The sequence below is a fragment of the Capra hircus genome, chromosome 18, assembly GCF_001704415.2.
Source record: "Capra hircus breed San Clemente chromosome 18, ASM170441v1, whole genome shotgun sequence".
Lineage (NCBI taxonomy): Eukaryota > Metazoa > Chordata > Mammalia > Artiodactyla > Bovidae > Capra > Capra hircus.
In genome coordinates this window covers 60,375,107-60,391,696 of record NC_030825.1, presented here as the reverse complement: position 1 = coordinate 60,391,696, position 16,590 = coordinate 60,375,107, and the positions used below count along the sequence as shown (strand labels likewise).

General features: G+C 43.1%; 1 protein-coding gene across 4 annotated transcripts in view; it reads left to right on the top strand.

Moving 5' to 3' along the window:
• The window catches only part of LOC102175383 (zinc finger protein 347-like), a 98,265-nt gene that overhangs the window by 57,240 nt on the left and 24,435 nt on the right, over positions 1-16,590 (top strand). Inside the window, exons 1-3 of one of the 4 annotated variants that reach the window (XM_018063002.1) lie at positions 3,628-3,731; positions 6,021-6,079; positions 12,056-12,171. The gene's annotated coding sequence lies outside the window, so the exon portion shown is untranslated. Of the gene's footprint in view, positions 1-3,627; positions 3,732-6,020; positions 6,080-12,055; positions 12,172-16,590 lie in introns of those variants that run through there. The other 3 variants (XM_018063003.1, XM_018063005.1, XM_018063004.1) reach the window with 3 other exon arrangements.

Sequence of the window (16,590 nt, the reverse complement as noted above, 5' to 3'; positions counted from 1 at the left end):
GAATATAGTAAAGTTTCAGGATATAAAATTAATACTCATAAATCTCTTGCATTCCTATATACTAAGAATGAAAAAAGAGAAACTAAGGAAACAATCCCATTCACCATTGCAATGAAAAGAATAAAGTACTTATGAATGAATTCACCTAAAGAAACAAAAAGACTTACATGTACAAAACTATAAAAGACTAGTGAAAGAAAGATGACACAAATAGATGGAGCAATATACCATGTTCGTGGATTGGAAGAATCAATATAGTGAAAATGAGTATTCTACACAAAGGAATCTGTAGATGGGAAGATGTTAATGTATGAACTTTGAGTTGGAAAATGAGTAAGTTCTGGGGAGCTACGTGCAGCATTCTAACCTTAGTAAATTCTTCTGTGTACTACATACTTTAAATTTGCCAGAAGAGTAAATCTTGAGTGTTCTCACCATACAAAACATGGAACCTGGGAGTTGATGGATGTGTTGATGACTGGATTGTGATAAATATTTCACAGTATATACCTCTGTGAAATGGTCACATCATACATGATAAGTATACACATATCCATTTGATTAGTTCTATCTCAGTAAGGCTGGAAAAGAAGAAAATAGGAGGTGGGCTGGGTTTGCCACCTTTAATGGTGTTCAACCCATATTTCCCATGAGATCCATGAAGCATTTTACAAAACCATGTATGGTACTAACTGCCCTATCAGACGTCCTCAGATACTTGTGTGGGTCCTAGTCCCAGGTACAAATCGCTGCAAGTTAACTCCTTCTCCGAGAGAAGTGGTTATGGGGGAGAGCCCGCCGTAAAGTACTCTGGTTTTGGGGGTAGATGCTTGGGAACAGGGTGTTTCCTGAGGCTTGATCACGCCTTTGCCTATGCCAAGCTTCTTTCCTCATGACTTTGCCATGGCCGGAGTTCCTCACGAGGCCCCCGGCAGGTGTACATGACTTCCCAATCCTCAACCCCTCTCCCACCTCCCTCCCCATATCATCTCTCTGGGTCATCCCAGTTCACCAGCCCCAAGCATCCTGTATCCTGTATCAAACCTAGACTGGTGATTCGTTTCTTACATGATAGTATACATGTTTCAATGCCATTCTCCCAAATCATCCCACCTTCTCCCTCTTCTGCAGAGTCCAAAAGTCTGTTCTATACATCTGTGTCTCTTTTGCTGTCTCGCATACAGGGTTATCATTATCATGATTCTAAATTCCATATATATGTGTTAGTATACTGTATTGGTGTTTTTCTTTCTGGCTTACTTCACTCTGTATAATCTTCTCCAGTTTCATCCACCTCATTAGAACTGATACAAATGTATTCTTTTTAATGGCTGAGTCATACTCCATTGTGTATATGTACCACAGCTTTCTTATCCATTCATCTGCTGATGGACATCTAGGTTGCTTCCATGTCCTGGCTATTATAAACAGTGCTGCGATGAACATTGGGGTACACGTGTCTCTTTCAGTTCTGGTTTCCTTGGTGTCTATGCCCAGCAGTGGGATTGCTGGATCATAAGGCAGTTCAATTTCCAGTTTTTTAAGGAATCTCCACACTGTTCTCCATAGTGGCTGTACTAGTTTGCATTCCCACCAACAGTGTAAGAGTGTTCCCTTTTCTCCACATCCTCTCCAGCATTTATTGCTTGTAGACTTTTGGATCACAGCCATTCTGACTGGCGTGAAGTGGTACCTCATTGTGGTTTTGATTTGCATTTCTCTCATAATGAGTAATGTTGAGCATCGTTTCAAAAATGTGGAACGCTTCACGAATTTGCATGTCATCCTTGCACAGGGGCCATGCTAATCTTTGCTGTATTGTTCCAATTTTAGTATATGTGCTGCCGAAGCGAGCACTGTGCTGGTCTATCTAGTCTGGGAGTGTAGACTCTTACTGACTTTGCTTTCTCCTTAGTTTGTATAATTTTTCCTTTTAAATTTGATTTTGAAGTATGTGGCTCTAGGGTCTGAAGTCATGTCCAGTTTCTTTGCTGTGGTAATCTGCCTGTGTTTACAGGGCAGCTCCTCATGGACTCTCTGTGGTGTGGGTTTACTGGGTAAGAGAAAAGTTTTAAAGGAGAATCCTTGCCCCTATTGGTTGTAATATTTTCCTGCTGCATACAGAATTACCACTTGAAGCTACTTAGTATAGTGGTCATCGTGTTCTGTGATATGAGAAAGTATCTGAAGACCTTGACCTGTACATCTTTTTCTGGCTTTGAGTGATGTCAGAGAAGCCTGCATGAAGGGCACTGTGATAGTGTTGTTCACGTGTACTATCACCATGCCCTTTGAGCCTCACCAAGAGGTGTGTGAACTTCTCCTGACAAGGGTACCCTCCAGGTTCACACCCTCATATTTGTGAGGCTGTTGACTAAACTGTTGCTGATGCTGCATGCTTGTCACCTGGGTGCTATTGATCATTTTGCCTCCACATTTAATTTTGTAGCAGCTTAATGACACAGCTTATGTAGTGGAGTGATAACTTTAGTGATGAACCATCATTTATTTTTTTTTCAAGGCATAGCTACTTTCCTTTTTTTATATTTGTATGCATTGTAAATGATTGTCTTTTATTTTTGTCATTAAGGTTCTATTTTATGTTACTCTTTGTACTTTATTTGCAATATATGAGATGGTTGGTTAAGAGAGCTCCTCCACCCCAATGGTGGAATTGGTGATCAGTACTTTTTAGAGTTCTTTATGTATTCTTGATGTTAAAATATTATTGAATATATGCTTGGCAATTTTTTGGTATTATAGTGTACATTGTTTTTTCACTGCTGAGGATGGTTTACTGCACAATATTTGATAATTAGGATGTGTGCAATTTACCTCTTTTTATTTTGTTGGCGTGAGGTTTTGGCGTTGTATCAGATAAATCATTGGTGAATCCACTGTCGAGAATCATTTTTAGGTTATCTACACAAAATTATGGATGCTAGACAAACTTATTGTGATAATCGTTTCACAGTATATGTATCAGTTAATTTTTTCTCTGTAGCTTAAACTTACACAATGATATTTGTCATTGTAAGAGTTGCTTATACAACCGCTTTTATGTCACTGTTTAAAGAGTTGGGTTTAGAAAGGGGAAATAATTAAAACACGTTGGATAAAAGAAACAAGAACGCAGTTTATACTCATTTAAAGTGTCTTGCTCTTAAAAGGCTGTGCTTAGTGACCCAAATGATCACATCCCTTAAGTCCTCCATCTCAGACACCCAGATAGTGACCCTGAGTTTGAACTCAGCACTATGGGAAGTTTGCTGTTTTGTAGGGTGTGAGTAGGGAATAGCCCATTTCTACCCAGGCAGAGTTTTGTATTTGTAATATAGAGACTAGTCCCATTCTTGTTTCTTAAAACTGCCCAAGTTCCCAGATCCCTGAATTGCTTCAGCCTCACTAGCAAGATCTGAGCACACCATGCTGTGAAAAACATCTTTTTATGAGAATAAATCCGTTTAGACTTAAGAGGAAGTATCTTGGCTTCCGACATAACTTGAAGATTTTACCTGAGTAGTGTTGCAGAGGGTAACTTAATGCTGTCAAGGTAACAGGCCCCGCCCCCTCCGCGCCCCGCTACTCTCACGAACTCTGCGCACCGCGAGTGCTCGCCCCGCCCCTGGTCGGAAGCCGCGGCTCTAATACCACAAGCCCTTTCCCACGGAGCCGGAAGTTGGAGAGCGCGGAGCCGAGGTCCCCGAGCGGCGCCTACGCTTCCTTCTAGAGTAAGTTTGCAGAGCTCGCCACCCCTCCAACCCCCACCTCCGCCCCCGCTCACTCTTCCTCACGCTGTGGGAACTGCCAGCGACCTGAAAACCCTGGCACCTGGTCCTCGGCCCGAATAAACGCTGCCGCTGCCGTTGGGGCCCAGGTATCTTTTCGTTTGGGTTTTAAGTGTTGCTGAGGCGGTTTCGGCCCTCGGTGCGCCTAGACACCGCTTGTGGCGACATTTTCCTGCTTAAAATCCTTGTTTACCTCTGGCCTCGCCAAGTAAAGCCCTCTCTCGCGAGTTGGAGTCACGCCCGCCGCGTCGCCTTCTCGATCGCTGGAGGCAGAGCCCAGATAGGCCGCGCGCCCTCTCCCTGGTCCTGGGATTCCGGAGAGGCTGCCCCGCTCCTGAGCCGCTTCCCTCCCAGCACCTCCGTCCTTGCGTCTCCTGAGGCCGGTCCTTCTGCCCCGCAGCAGCCCCCTTTCCTGTCAGCCCGTCCCCTCACCCCGCATAGGGTAGGTGACCTGGGCCAGCCATGTGACAGCCAGTGCTGTTCCATGCCCAGTTCAACTCGGGGGAAAAGGTGATCTTCCGGTCCGGGTGCGTCTCGTTCTGTCGGCCACTCAGTAAATTCAGGAGGCAGGAGGATCAGGAGAAGCAGAGTCAGAAGGACTGAGAGAAATAACTGAAACCGAGGAGAAAAGCATCAGGGAGAACCAATGGGAAAACTGAGAATGGCTGAGGGATTTGCAAAGGGATAGTCAAGTCAAAGAGGTTAAGCCTTGAAAATAGCCAAGTGAGTAAAATAGAGAAGTATTAATAAATTAGAAAGCCAGATCTCCAGGGACTGGGAAACAGCATAGGGAGAACTGCCCTGTCTCAGTGATGGGAGCGGGGAGGCGAAGGGCGATGAGGACGTCAGAGGTGGAGAGTCCCTAACTGGGTTTTGGCCGAGTTTGAGTCAGGCCTCTTGGGTTAGAGTCCCAAGTTGTGTTTTCACCCGGTTGGAGTCCTGCCACAAAGGTTCAAGTCTCAATCTGAAGTGGCCGGTTTTATGAAATGGCAACCCACTCCAGTATTCTTGCCTGGAGAATCCCATTGACAGAGGAACTTAGTAGGCTACATCCACGGGTCGCAAAGAGTCGGACACGACTAAGTGACTTCGCCTGCACCTTCACCATGGTGTTGGCAGAGAAAGGTAAGGAGCAGAGGAAGAAAGAGCTGGAAGGAAGCATAGCCACGTGGCCTGTCAGAGAGTGGGAAGGAAGGGAGAGTCACAGCAAGAAGGGGAGTAATCTGGAGAGCAGAGAGGGAGCGGAAATGGGGGAAGAAAGAGGCAGACATAGGTATGTGTTTTTGAAAGACTCAGGAAGGTTGAAGAGAGAGCATTTCGAGGGGGAACAAATTGCAGCAGCCTGGGACAGGACACGTGTGAGGGAGGAAATAGGACAGGAGCAGCAGGAGAGCAGAGGGGGAGAAAAAGAGACACGGAGACCCAGATGAAATAGGGAGCTAGGTGAACAGAGCGGTAAGCTCAATCCAGGTGTGGCCAGTTATTTGGGTACAGATGATTTTTTTAGTTATACAGAGGAGAATGAGAATTTCAAAACTCCTGTCTATAAGGTTTGTGTCTTTTTTTATTACTTGTGGCAAAAGATGACTTTCATTTGCAAACCCTGTTGAGCCTGGGGCAGTGGCTTGATTCACTGAGTTGTGAGTGACCCCCTTCCCTTGTCCTATCATAAGATAGAGGTCAGGGATGAAAAGACCTGGGGTAAGAAATGACTGACTCTAGAGTGTCACTCTGTGGTAGCTTTTTTTTTTTTTTGGATGAATTTTTTTGGCTGGGCTGTGCTGTCGGCTCAGGAGTTGTGGCTCCCAAATTCTAAAGCACAGGCTCAGTAGTTGTGCACAGGCTTAGTTGCTTGTACTTGTGGGATCTTCCTGAACCAGGGATAGAACCCATGTCCCCTGCATTGTCAGGCAGATTCTTATCCACTGTATCATTATTGGGTAGCATTTTTAAAGGAACACTTTTTTTTTTTTTTTTTTAAACGGATTCACATTTTCTCCTTTCTTTATGTATGGTGCTTTTTGTAGCTTGGAAAAGGTCTTAATTCTTTCAGTTTCTGTACTGATTTTTAACTTCAGAAATAAGCTTTTTTAGTTTCTAGTATTCTACTCTTATCATCCTTTTCTAAATATGGTTATTCTCCACATTTGTTTAAACTTTGACACCAGATTTTTAGATTAAAAATAATTCTCAGGGTTTTTTTTTTTTTTTTTTTTTTCAAATTTTTTTCAGATTCATTCCTTGCCTGAGTGCTTTCTTCCCTTCATCTCATACATTTGAAACTTTCTTTGGTAAGTAGTAAATCATCTTAGACTATTTTGTGCCATACTTAGCAAAAATGTCACCTCGCTTATCAGTTATAATGAGGTAGATGAGCCTAGAGTCTATTATACAGAGTGAAATAAGTCAGAAAGAGAAAGACAAATGCTGTATATTAATGTATGTGTATGGAATGTAGGAAGATGGTACCAGTGATCCTACGTGCAGGGCAACAAAGGGAGACAGAGATGTAAAGAACAGACTTTTGGACTCAGTGGGAGAAGGTGAGGGTGGGATGATTTGAGAGAATAGCACGGAAACATGTAAATTACCATATGTAAAATGGAATGATCAGTGCAAGCTCAATGCACAAATTAGGGCACCCAAAGCCAGTGCTCTGGAACAACCCAGAGAGATCTTGTGAGGAGGGAGGTGGAAGAGGGTTCAGAATGGGGGGGCTGCTTCTGCTGCTAAGTTGTGTCAGTCGTGTCCGACTCTGTGAGACCCCATAGATGGCAGCCCAACAGGCTTCTCTGTCCCTGGGATTCTCCAGGCAAGAATACTGGAGTGGGTTGCTATTTCCTTCTCCAGTGCATGAAAGTGAAAAGTGAGAGTGAAGTTGCTCAGTTGTGTCTGACTCTTAGACTCTTAGCGACCCCATGGACTGCAGCCTACCAGGCTCCATCATCCATGGGATTTTCCAGGCAAAAGTACTGGACTGAGGTGCCATTTCCTTCTCCAATACATGAAAGTGAAAGTGAAGTTGCTCACTTGTGTCCGACTCTTAGACTCTTAGCGACCCCATGGACTGCAGCCTACCAGGCTCCATCATCTATGGGATTTTCCAGGCAAGAGTACTGGAGTGGGGTGCGATTATAGTCACGAGCAGTCTGTTAATGAAGAAAAGGAAGGTTTTAAAACTCAGAATGGCACCAGGCCCCTCATCCATAAGATGCATTTTGGGATAATCTTGGCACCAGTTGATTCATCCCAGGCCATAAAATGATTAACTTGAATCTTGTTGAAGGGCAGATTACCATACAAATAGTTTTGTTCACATAGATTAGGGGAACAATATCTGAGTATAACATACTGGTTTGTGAAGTAAGTTCTTAGCCATTAGGCGGAACCGACTTGAAGACAGAATCTGGGGTAAGTGCATAGTCCATTCACATAGCTTAAGACAAACACTTCCATAAGAAAAATGCATTGGTTAACTCAAGGTTTGAGAATAGTTAACTTCAGATGAAACCAGCTGTCATTATGGCAACAAGTATTTTAAGAGAAATCTCCTTTTAAATTTGTATACAGAAGGAGAAAAGTATCGCTAATTTGTTTCCTACTGCTGCTTAAGAGATTTAAAAATGTCTGACACTTACAACCTATTTGCTCCATTTGGAGACCCCTGGCCTTCCTGCCTGTTACCCTCTCATTCCCCCCTTTTCTTTTAGAAGAATTATGTTGCCTAGGGAAAAGGGGCATCGTTCTCGTTCTATAACTACTTCCAAGCTGACAAGGGGCGTTGTCCTTAAATTGGTGAGGCAACATATTCTCCTAACCCTCATACGGAAGATGTCTGATCCAGTTCAGTTCAGTTCAGTTCAGTTCAGTCACTCAGTCATGTCCGACTCTTTGCGACCCCATGAATTGCAACACACCAGGCCTCCCTGTCCATCACCAACTCCCAGAGTTCACTCAGACTCACGTCCATCGAATCCGTGATGCCATCCGGCCATCTCATCCTCTGTCATCCCCTTCTCCTCATGCCCACAACCCCTTCCAGCATCAGTCTTTTCCAATGAGTCAACTCTTCGCATGAGGTGGCCAAAGTACTGGAGCTTCAGCTTTAGCATCATTCCTTCCAAAGAAATCCCAGGGCTAATCTCCTTCAGAATGGACTGGTTGCATCTCCTTGCAGTCCAAGGGACTCTCAAGAGTCTTCTCCAACACCACAGTTCAAAAGCATCAATTCTTCGGCACTCAGCCTTCTTCACAGTCCAACTGTCACATCCATACATGACCACAGGGAAAACCAAAGCCTTGACTAGACGGACCTTAGTTGGCAAAGTAATGTTTCTGCTTTTGAATATACTATCTAGGTTGGTCACAACTTTTTTTCCAAGGAGTAAGTGTCTTTTATTTTCATGGCTGCAGTCACCATCTGCAGTGATTTTGGAGCCCAAAAAGATAAAGTCTGACACTGTTTCTTCTGTTTCCCCATCCATTTCCCATCAATTGATGGGACCAGATGCCATGATCTTCGTTTTCTGAATGTTGAGCTTTAAGCCAACTTTTTCACTCTCCTCTTTCACTTTCATCAAGAGGCTTTTTATCTCCTCTTCACTTTCTGCCATAAGGGTGGTGTCATCCGCATATCTGAGGATATTGATATTTCTCCCGGCAATCTTGATTCCAGCTTGTGTTTCTTCCAGTCCAGCATTTCTCATGATGTACTCTGCATAGAAGTTAAATAAGCAGGGTGACAATATACAGCGTTGACATACTTCTTTTCCTATTTGGAACCAGTCTGTTGTTTCATGTCCAGTTCTAACTGTTGCTTCCTGACCTGCATACAGGTTTCTCAAGAGGCAGGTCAGGTCGTCTGGTATTCCCATCTCTTTCAGAATTTTCCACAGTTTATTGTGATCCACACAATGGCTTTGGCACAGTCAATAAAGCAGAAATAGATGTTTTTCTGGAACTCTCTTGCTTTTTCCATAATCCAGCGGATGTTGGCAATTTGATCTCTAGTTCCTCTGCCTTTTCTAAAACCAGCTTGAACATCAGGGAGTTCACGGTTCACATATTGCTGAAGCCTGGCTTGGAGAATTTTGAGCATTACTTTACTAGCGTGTGAGATGAGTGCAATTGTGCAGTAGTTTGAGCATTCTTTGGCATTGCCTTTCTTTGGAATTGGAATGAAAACTGACCTTTTCCAGTCCTGTGGCCACTGCTGAGTTTTCCAAATTTGCTGGCATATTGAGTGCAGCACTTTCATAGCATCATCTTTCAGGATTTGAAACAGCTCAACTGGAATTCCATCACCTCCACTAGCTTTGTTCGTAGTGATTCTTTCTAAGGCCCACTTGACTGCACATTCCAAGATGTCTGGCTCTAGATTAGTGATCACATCAGCATGATTATCTGGGTCATGATCTTTTTTGTACAGTTCTTCTGTGTATTCTTGCCATCTCTTCTTAATATCTTCTGCTTCTGTTAGGTCCATACCATTTCTGTCCTTTATCGAGCCCATCTTTGCATGAAATGTTCCCTTGGTATCTCTAATTTTCTTGGCCCCCAAATAGTAGTTGGAAGAAGCTCTAACAGTAGCAGGAGTTTGAGCAACTATTGCAGGAACGGGGACCCCTACTAGGGTCCGAAACTGAACTCGTGTCTAACACTTGGAAATGAATTGTCCGAGGAGACACATGTGCTGACAAAGCAAGAGATTTTATTGGGAAAGGGCACCTGGGCGGAGAGCAGTAAGGTAAGAGAACCTAGGAGAACTGCTCTGCCGCGTGGGTCCCAGTCTTGGGTTTTATGGTGATGAGATTAGTTTCTGGGTGGTCTTTGGCCAATCATTCTAATTCAGAGTCTTTCCTGGTGGCGCATGCATCTCTCAGCCAAGATGGATGCTAGCGACAGGGATTCTGGGACGTGGACAGACACTCCATGTCTCCTTTCAACCTTTCTGGAACTCTTCAGGTTGGTGGTGGCTCATTAGTTCCCTATTCCTTATCAGGATCTCCTGTCATAAAACAATTCATGCAAATAGTTACTATGGTGCCTGGCCAGGGTGGGCGGTTTCAATCAGTGAGCTTCCGCTAACACAGCCATTTGTAACTTAAAAGCTTTCATGCAACTAGAAACAAATCCAGTTACACAGTTACAGATACAGGGAGCAAACAGCGAAAACAAAACAATCAGAATTATTGTAAGATAGTTTTCCACCATGGGGCACTAGTTAACATCTCCCAAAATGAGGCAATTGAGGCCTCAGGAATATCCATAGCCTCAATCATCTTGTTCATGTGTTTAGTCAAATGAATAACATTAGTGCTCATATCAGGTTTATACGTACAGCGTTGGGTATGAATAATGGCACAAGTTTCGGCTTGCACAGCTGTCAGAATATCTAAAGCCAATCTGTTTTGTAAAACCACCTTTCTAATTTGTGCTTGTTCAGCATTAAGAGCTGAAATAGCTTTTTGAGAATCTTGTAATGCCTGTTGAGTAAAATTAGTCAAAGCATCCACTCATAGCATAACATCTGTAGTTCCCAAAGAGGAAACAAAGACTGCAGCCAAATAATGATACCAGTGAAATACAGACCTTGCCCACCGAGTTTTAAGGTGGGGTAAATTAGCAGGCTTTTCTGGAAGCTCTGAAAATATAAAGCCATGAGTAAAGGCTAGACCCAGGGTGCATCTCCGTATCCAACCAAGGGGAAGCCATGCCCATAGGTAAGAGCCACATATCCAATAGGTCCCATTTGGAGCAAGCCAGCTGACTGAGATATCCAGTCCCAATTAGTGCCTGGCCAGACAAAGGGAGAACCTGAATTGGGGTTGGAAAAGATGGGAATGATTACGTTGCATACATCCTGAAGCAAAAATCCCAATTGTTTCCAATCATTGTAATTAAGTTGTTGGCTGACTTTTGGGGATGGCTCTGTTTTTTCCCAGCATATAGGGGCAGTAGATACTAGACGTCCGTTTTCCAGGAGTTAGCCATATAACCTCATCCCATATTTGATAAAAGTCAAGTAAAAAACCATTAGATCCAGACCTATTTGCCTTATGTGTAGCAAAATACTCATTAAACTGAGACAATGTATAATCAAAATTAAAAGTCACGTTATGTCCATAGTTAAAGTACAAAGTGGTGCACCAATCCATTTTAGGGTTGGTAGATGTCATCAGATGAAGAAGAGGCATCACATATGATTGCTGTCGAAGGTATTTGCAGACTTGGAGAAAGTCTTTTTCTGGAAGTGGAGATGTCCACCACAAAAGCCTTCATGATGAAGAGGGGGGCGCTCCGCAGACCCAGCAGTTAGACCAATTGTGGAATGCAGCGGAGTGAGCCCAGGACAGGAAGGCATTGTCTTGAGGATCAAACGGCAGACTAAGGATTTTTGGAGTCAGCAGAAGTAGGCTCACATAGATTATCAAGCCCATCTGAGAAGTACAAAGTCAGAGCATAGAAAGTAAAGACATAAAATGAAGTCCCTTAGTTTTGGTCAGGGTGCCACCTCCTAACTCTTGTGATGTACCCAAGAATCAATTCCTGGCACTTTGACAGCTGTGGAAGAAGAAAGAATTACCTGGTAAGGGCCTTCCCAGAGGAGCTCGAGGGATGGGCCCCCAGATCCCAGTGTTTTTATGAGGACCTCGATTCCTGGCTCAAATAGAGGCTTGTTTGACTCAGAGGCTGGGTCAGGAGTCATCTCCCTGAGTTCTGTTAATGCGTGTTGAAAAGCTGAGAGCAGAGTTACATAACTAGTGAATTCCAAGGCTTCAGGGTCTATAACGATGTCTGTGCATAAGAAAGGCCTTCCATAACTACATTCAAAGGGTGACAGTCCCTCCTTTTGGGGGGCAGTTCAAGGCCTCATTCAAGCTATGGGTAGGACTTTAATCGAGTTGTCCTGTGTCTCTTGAGTTAATTTGCACAGGTGTCTTTTGATAATGTCGTAGGATTTTTCAACCTTTCCTAAAGATTGGGGTCTTCAGGAACAGTGTAAGTGATATTTTATTTCTAGAGCTTCAGATACACCCTGAGTTACAGCAGCTTTAAATGCAGAGCCATTGTCACTCTGAAGGCGCCGTGGCAGCCCAAACTTGGGAATAATTTCATGGATTAAAATCTTTATAACCTCCTTAGCCTGCTTACTACAACAGGGAAAAACCTCAATCCATCCAGTAAAGTATCTACCCAAACTTGTAAGCAACAATATCAATTAGCTTTTGGCATAGGAGTGAAATCAATTTCCCATCTCTCTCCAGGATACTTTCCACTTCGTTGTAATCCAGATATTGCTAGCTTCTCAGTCTTGCGGTTATGTTTCTGATGGACCTCACACCTTTTGATTTTTACCTTCAAACAAATGAGAAGCCATTTGGTAAGTACTCTCTGCACCCAAATGAAAACTCTGGTGTAAACCCTTAAGAATTTTCCATTGAGCATTTTCAGGAATTATTAATCGTCCATCCTCAGACTTTAACCATCCTTTATCTGTAATCTTTGCTCGTCTTTTCTCATATCTTTCTAATTCTTCCTCAGTATATTGTGGTTTTTCCTGTTCCACAGGATCTGTCCAGATCAAAGGCGTCTACAGTGAAGGGGTTTCATAAAGTGCCAGCTTTTCTGGCTTGGCAGTCAGCCAGCTGATTATCTTCAGTTGCTTTACTCCCATCCCTGCTTTGCCCTTTGCAATGCAAAACAGCTACTTCTTTAGGACAGTATATAGCAGTTAAAAGTCTCTCAATCTCTCTGAAATGCTTAATAGGTTCCCCTGTTGCTGTTTTAAATTGTCTTTCTTATTGCAGCATGAGCATGTATAGTCAAATAAGCATACTGAGAATCCATGTAGATATTTCTTTGCTGCCCTTTGCTTAACTCTAGAGGTCAGGTCAGAGCCACAAGCTCCACTAACTGAGCACTGGTTCCCTGGGGGAGAGATTTTGTTTCTGAAACCTGTTCAGCAGTCACCAAGGTGTAACTTGCTTCATGCTTTCCATCCCAAACAAAAGAACTGCCATCTGTAAATACTTCCATGTCAGGATTGTCTAATGGGGTATCCATTAGATCCTCCCAAGGTGCATAGTTTAAAGTTAGGAATTGGGAACAAATGTGATCAGGTGTTTCATTTTCCTTCTCAGGAAGGAAAGTGGCAGGATTTAAATGTCCACACACTTTAAGCTTAGGTACTGGTCCTTCTAACAACAATGACTGATTTTAAGAAGCCTACTGTCTCTCATCCAAATATTAACCTTAGAATTTAAGATTCCATTCACATCATGAGAAGTCAGGACAGTAAGATTTCGTCGATTGATTATTTTTAAAGCTTCAGGTGTTAAAAAAGCCGCTGCCCCAATTACTCTTAGGCAGTGGGGCCACCCACGTGAAATTACATCTAATGTTCTGCTTAGATGAGCAATAGGTTGCTGGTGAGGCCCTCAGGCTTGTGTCAAAATTCCCAAGGCCACACCTTTTCTTTCAGTGACAAACATTAAATCCTGACCCTGTGGGCAACCTCAAAGCAGAAGCTTGCAGGAGGGCAGTCTGAAGAACCTTAAAAGCCTTTTGAGTACCTGGAGACCAAAGCAGTTTGTCTGTTTGGGCCTGCTGAGTTTCAGCTATAAGTTTATATAAAGGCCGGGCAAGTTCCCCATAACCCGGAATCCAAATATGACAGTAGCCTGTGATTCCCAGAAATCTTCTCAATTGTCTTAAAGTCCTGGGTAGGGGATGATTTGGTATGGGTTTAATTTTCTCAGGGTCTATGGCCCTAGTCCCTTCTGATATGATTAGGCCCAGATATCTAGCAGATTGTTGACAAAGCTGAGCCTTTTCTCTTGACGCCTTATAACCGCAGCCTGCCAGAAAGTTAAAGAAATCTTCTGAGGCTCCTGAACAAGCTTCCTCTGTCTCAGCACAGAGCCAGATATCATCTACATATTGTAACACCACCGCTTTGGAGCTATTAAAGTTTTGTAGATCCTGTGACAAAGTTTGTCCAAATAAGTGAGGACTGTCACAAAATCCCCGGGGCAAAACTGTCCAGGTTAACTGAGAAGCTGGCTGCATTGGGTCTTCAAAGGCAAGTAGAAATTGACTTTCCTCCACCAAAGGCACAGAATAGAAAGCATCTTTCAAATCAATTACTGAGAAATATTTGGGTCATTCAGGAATTTCAGACAATAGAGTATAAGGATTAGGCACCATGAGGTGTAAAGGAACTACAGCCTCATTTATTATTTGTAAATCTTGAACTAGTCTCCATTTACCATTTGATTTCTTTATACGCAAAATAGGAGTGTTGCATGGACTGTTACAGGGAACTAATAGTTCCTGCTCCTTTAAATTTTCAATGATGTGTTTTAACCCTTAACCTCAGGTTTCAGTGGATACTGCTTCTTATGTGGAAATAAATGGGTCTTTGAGCTTGACAACTACAGGAATAGCATTTTGTGCTCAACCCACAGATTTTCCATCAGCCCATACTCTAGGATTTACATTTTGTTCAACTAAAGGGAGAGAAAAGGAGGGCTCTATATTTATGAAAACAGAGGCATGGACCTTGTTCAGTATATTCCTCCCCAAAAGGGGTGAGGGAGACTCTGGCACAATCAGAAACTCGTGTGAAAATAGCCCAGAATCTCAGTTACAACATAAAGAATAACTGAAATAATACCCTTTGGCTCGTCCAGACAGTCCCATTACAGAAGCAGATCTGGAAGGAAGTGGGCCAGGGGCTTCAGTAAGCATGGAGTAAGTTGCCCAGTATCTGAAAGGAAATAGAGGGATTGGCCCCGCACAGTTATTAATACCCGGGGTTCCTCAGGTATAATTAGGACAGGAGCTTGTGTAGGGACCCCCGGGCACCTTCAGTCCTGATTGTCTTGAGAATCTGACCCCAGGTGTCATGACAACACAGTATTTTAAGAGAAACCTCCTTTTAGATTTATATAGAGAAGAAAAAAAAAATATTGCTAGTTTGTTTCCTCCTGCTGCTTAAGAGAGAGAAAAAATGTCTGACACTTGCAGCCTATTTCCCCCCTTTGGAGACCCCTGGTCTTCCTGCCTGTTACCCTCTCAACATCTTGTAACAAAATAGACATATTTTCAAGTGTGGTTTTACCAAAGACATGAATTGTGTGTATGTGTTTATGTGTGCACACACAAATGGATATTTCTGGTCTCAGCTCTTTACCAGAGAATGACGGAGATATAACATTAGATCATGTGAAATTAAGGCATTTCTTTGAAAAATAGGAAAATAAAAGAACATTTAACATGATAAAACCACCAAAATGCTTCATTCTTTCCTTTCAAAAAAAGAAAAAAAAAAAAAAAAACACCTAGTGTAACTGGTTAGTCTAATGGTCTGTTTTCTCCATTTTCTATGATCAGTGAAAAAAAAGTGAGCTGTGCGGTGATATGAAGCTGTTTCCCTCAGGTCCCTTTGTGACTTTTCTGTGCAAATGAGGAAGGATGGGCTGGATTGACCTGGAACCTTCCAGCAGAGCCTCTCTCTTCATAATGAAAAAGATTGCTCAGATCCTATTTCCAAGCTGAGCCCTTACAATGTTTTTTGTACCAGTGGATATATATTTGCAATTCTGTATTTTTAAAATATTTTACTCCAATCATATAATAAAAGATTACCTGCTTCGTATCAGTTTGACCCAATCTTGAAAGAAAAGTTTCGTTTGCTCAGATACATGACAGATGTTCCTGGTCTTAAATGGGATGGGCAATAAGGACAAACTTGGGCCACTTGCCCTTCAGCCTCCCATTTCATTATTCAGTTATACCCGGTTCTCTTCACTCAGCTCAGACCTTCTCATAAATGGCTTCTCTCTGGGCCTGAGGGAGCCCACTTGTAACATGCAGATGAGAGACTAGACCGGAATCTCTGAGCATGAGCAACACTGACCCCTGAAATGATTAGCCAAATTGGCTCTGTGTCTGTGTGTTGCAGTTCTGGTTTGGAGGGAGTTTCTGGTGGTAATGAGAATTTTAAATAGATCCCATTCCTCCCTGAGTGAAAAAGGAAAAGGAAAACTGTAGGATGGAGGCAGGATCACAGGCTCAGAATTAGATGACTTCTATGAATGAGGCTAAATCTGAAGGGAGTTTTTTTTTTTTTTTTTACATCCTTATGTTCAGACCTCCTCTAGCTTTCATTTGTTGGGTCAAAAGCTTGACTCCTCGCTGTTTCTCCACAGCCCTCTGTCAAGCTCAGGGCCCTGTCAGTGTCTCCAGCCTCATCCTGGGAGCTGACCCTTTGCTCATGGTTCAGCCTGTCCTGGTCGTATTTACCTTTTCTCTGTTTCCAAATACCCAAACCATTTCTGTCTGACATTGTAGTTCCTTTTCTCACTATCAGGTCACCATGCCTCAGGCCCTTTGTCACCCTTCAAGTCTAGGCTCAGAGAGGTCACCCCATCCCCTCCTAACAGTCTCTCAAATGTTACCCAGGTTTATTGCCTGTGTATCAGTTGCCATCAGCAGAAATTAATGCCCTTCTTCATGGGTTATTTTGAGTCCTTCCTGGTTCCCCTCTTTTTAGGGCTTATAGTGTTCCTCTTCCTAGCATGGCTGCAGTACCTGTTACTGGAAATGTCTGTAGATGACAGGACTATGGGTTGGGCTGAATTATCCTCAGGGAAGACCAAGAGAACAGGGCAGGTGATGAAGCTGTTTCCCATGTTCTGGACATTTCAGCTGTAATTGATCTTTATCCCATGTGACTGCTTAATTACTCAAAAGATGAGCCAAGAAATATAGGAAGTCCTGAAAAGCCCTGCAGAAC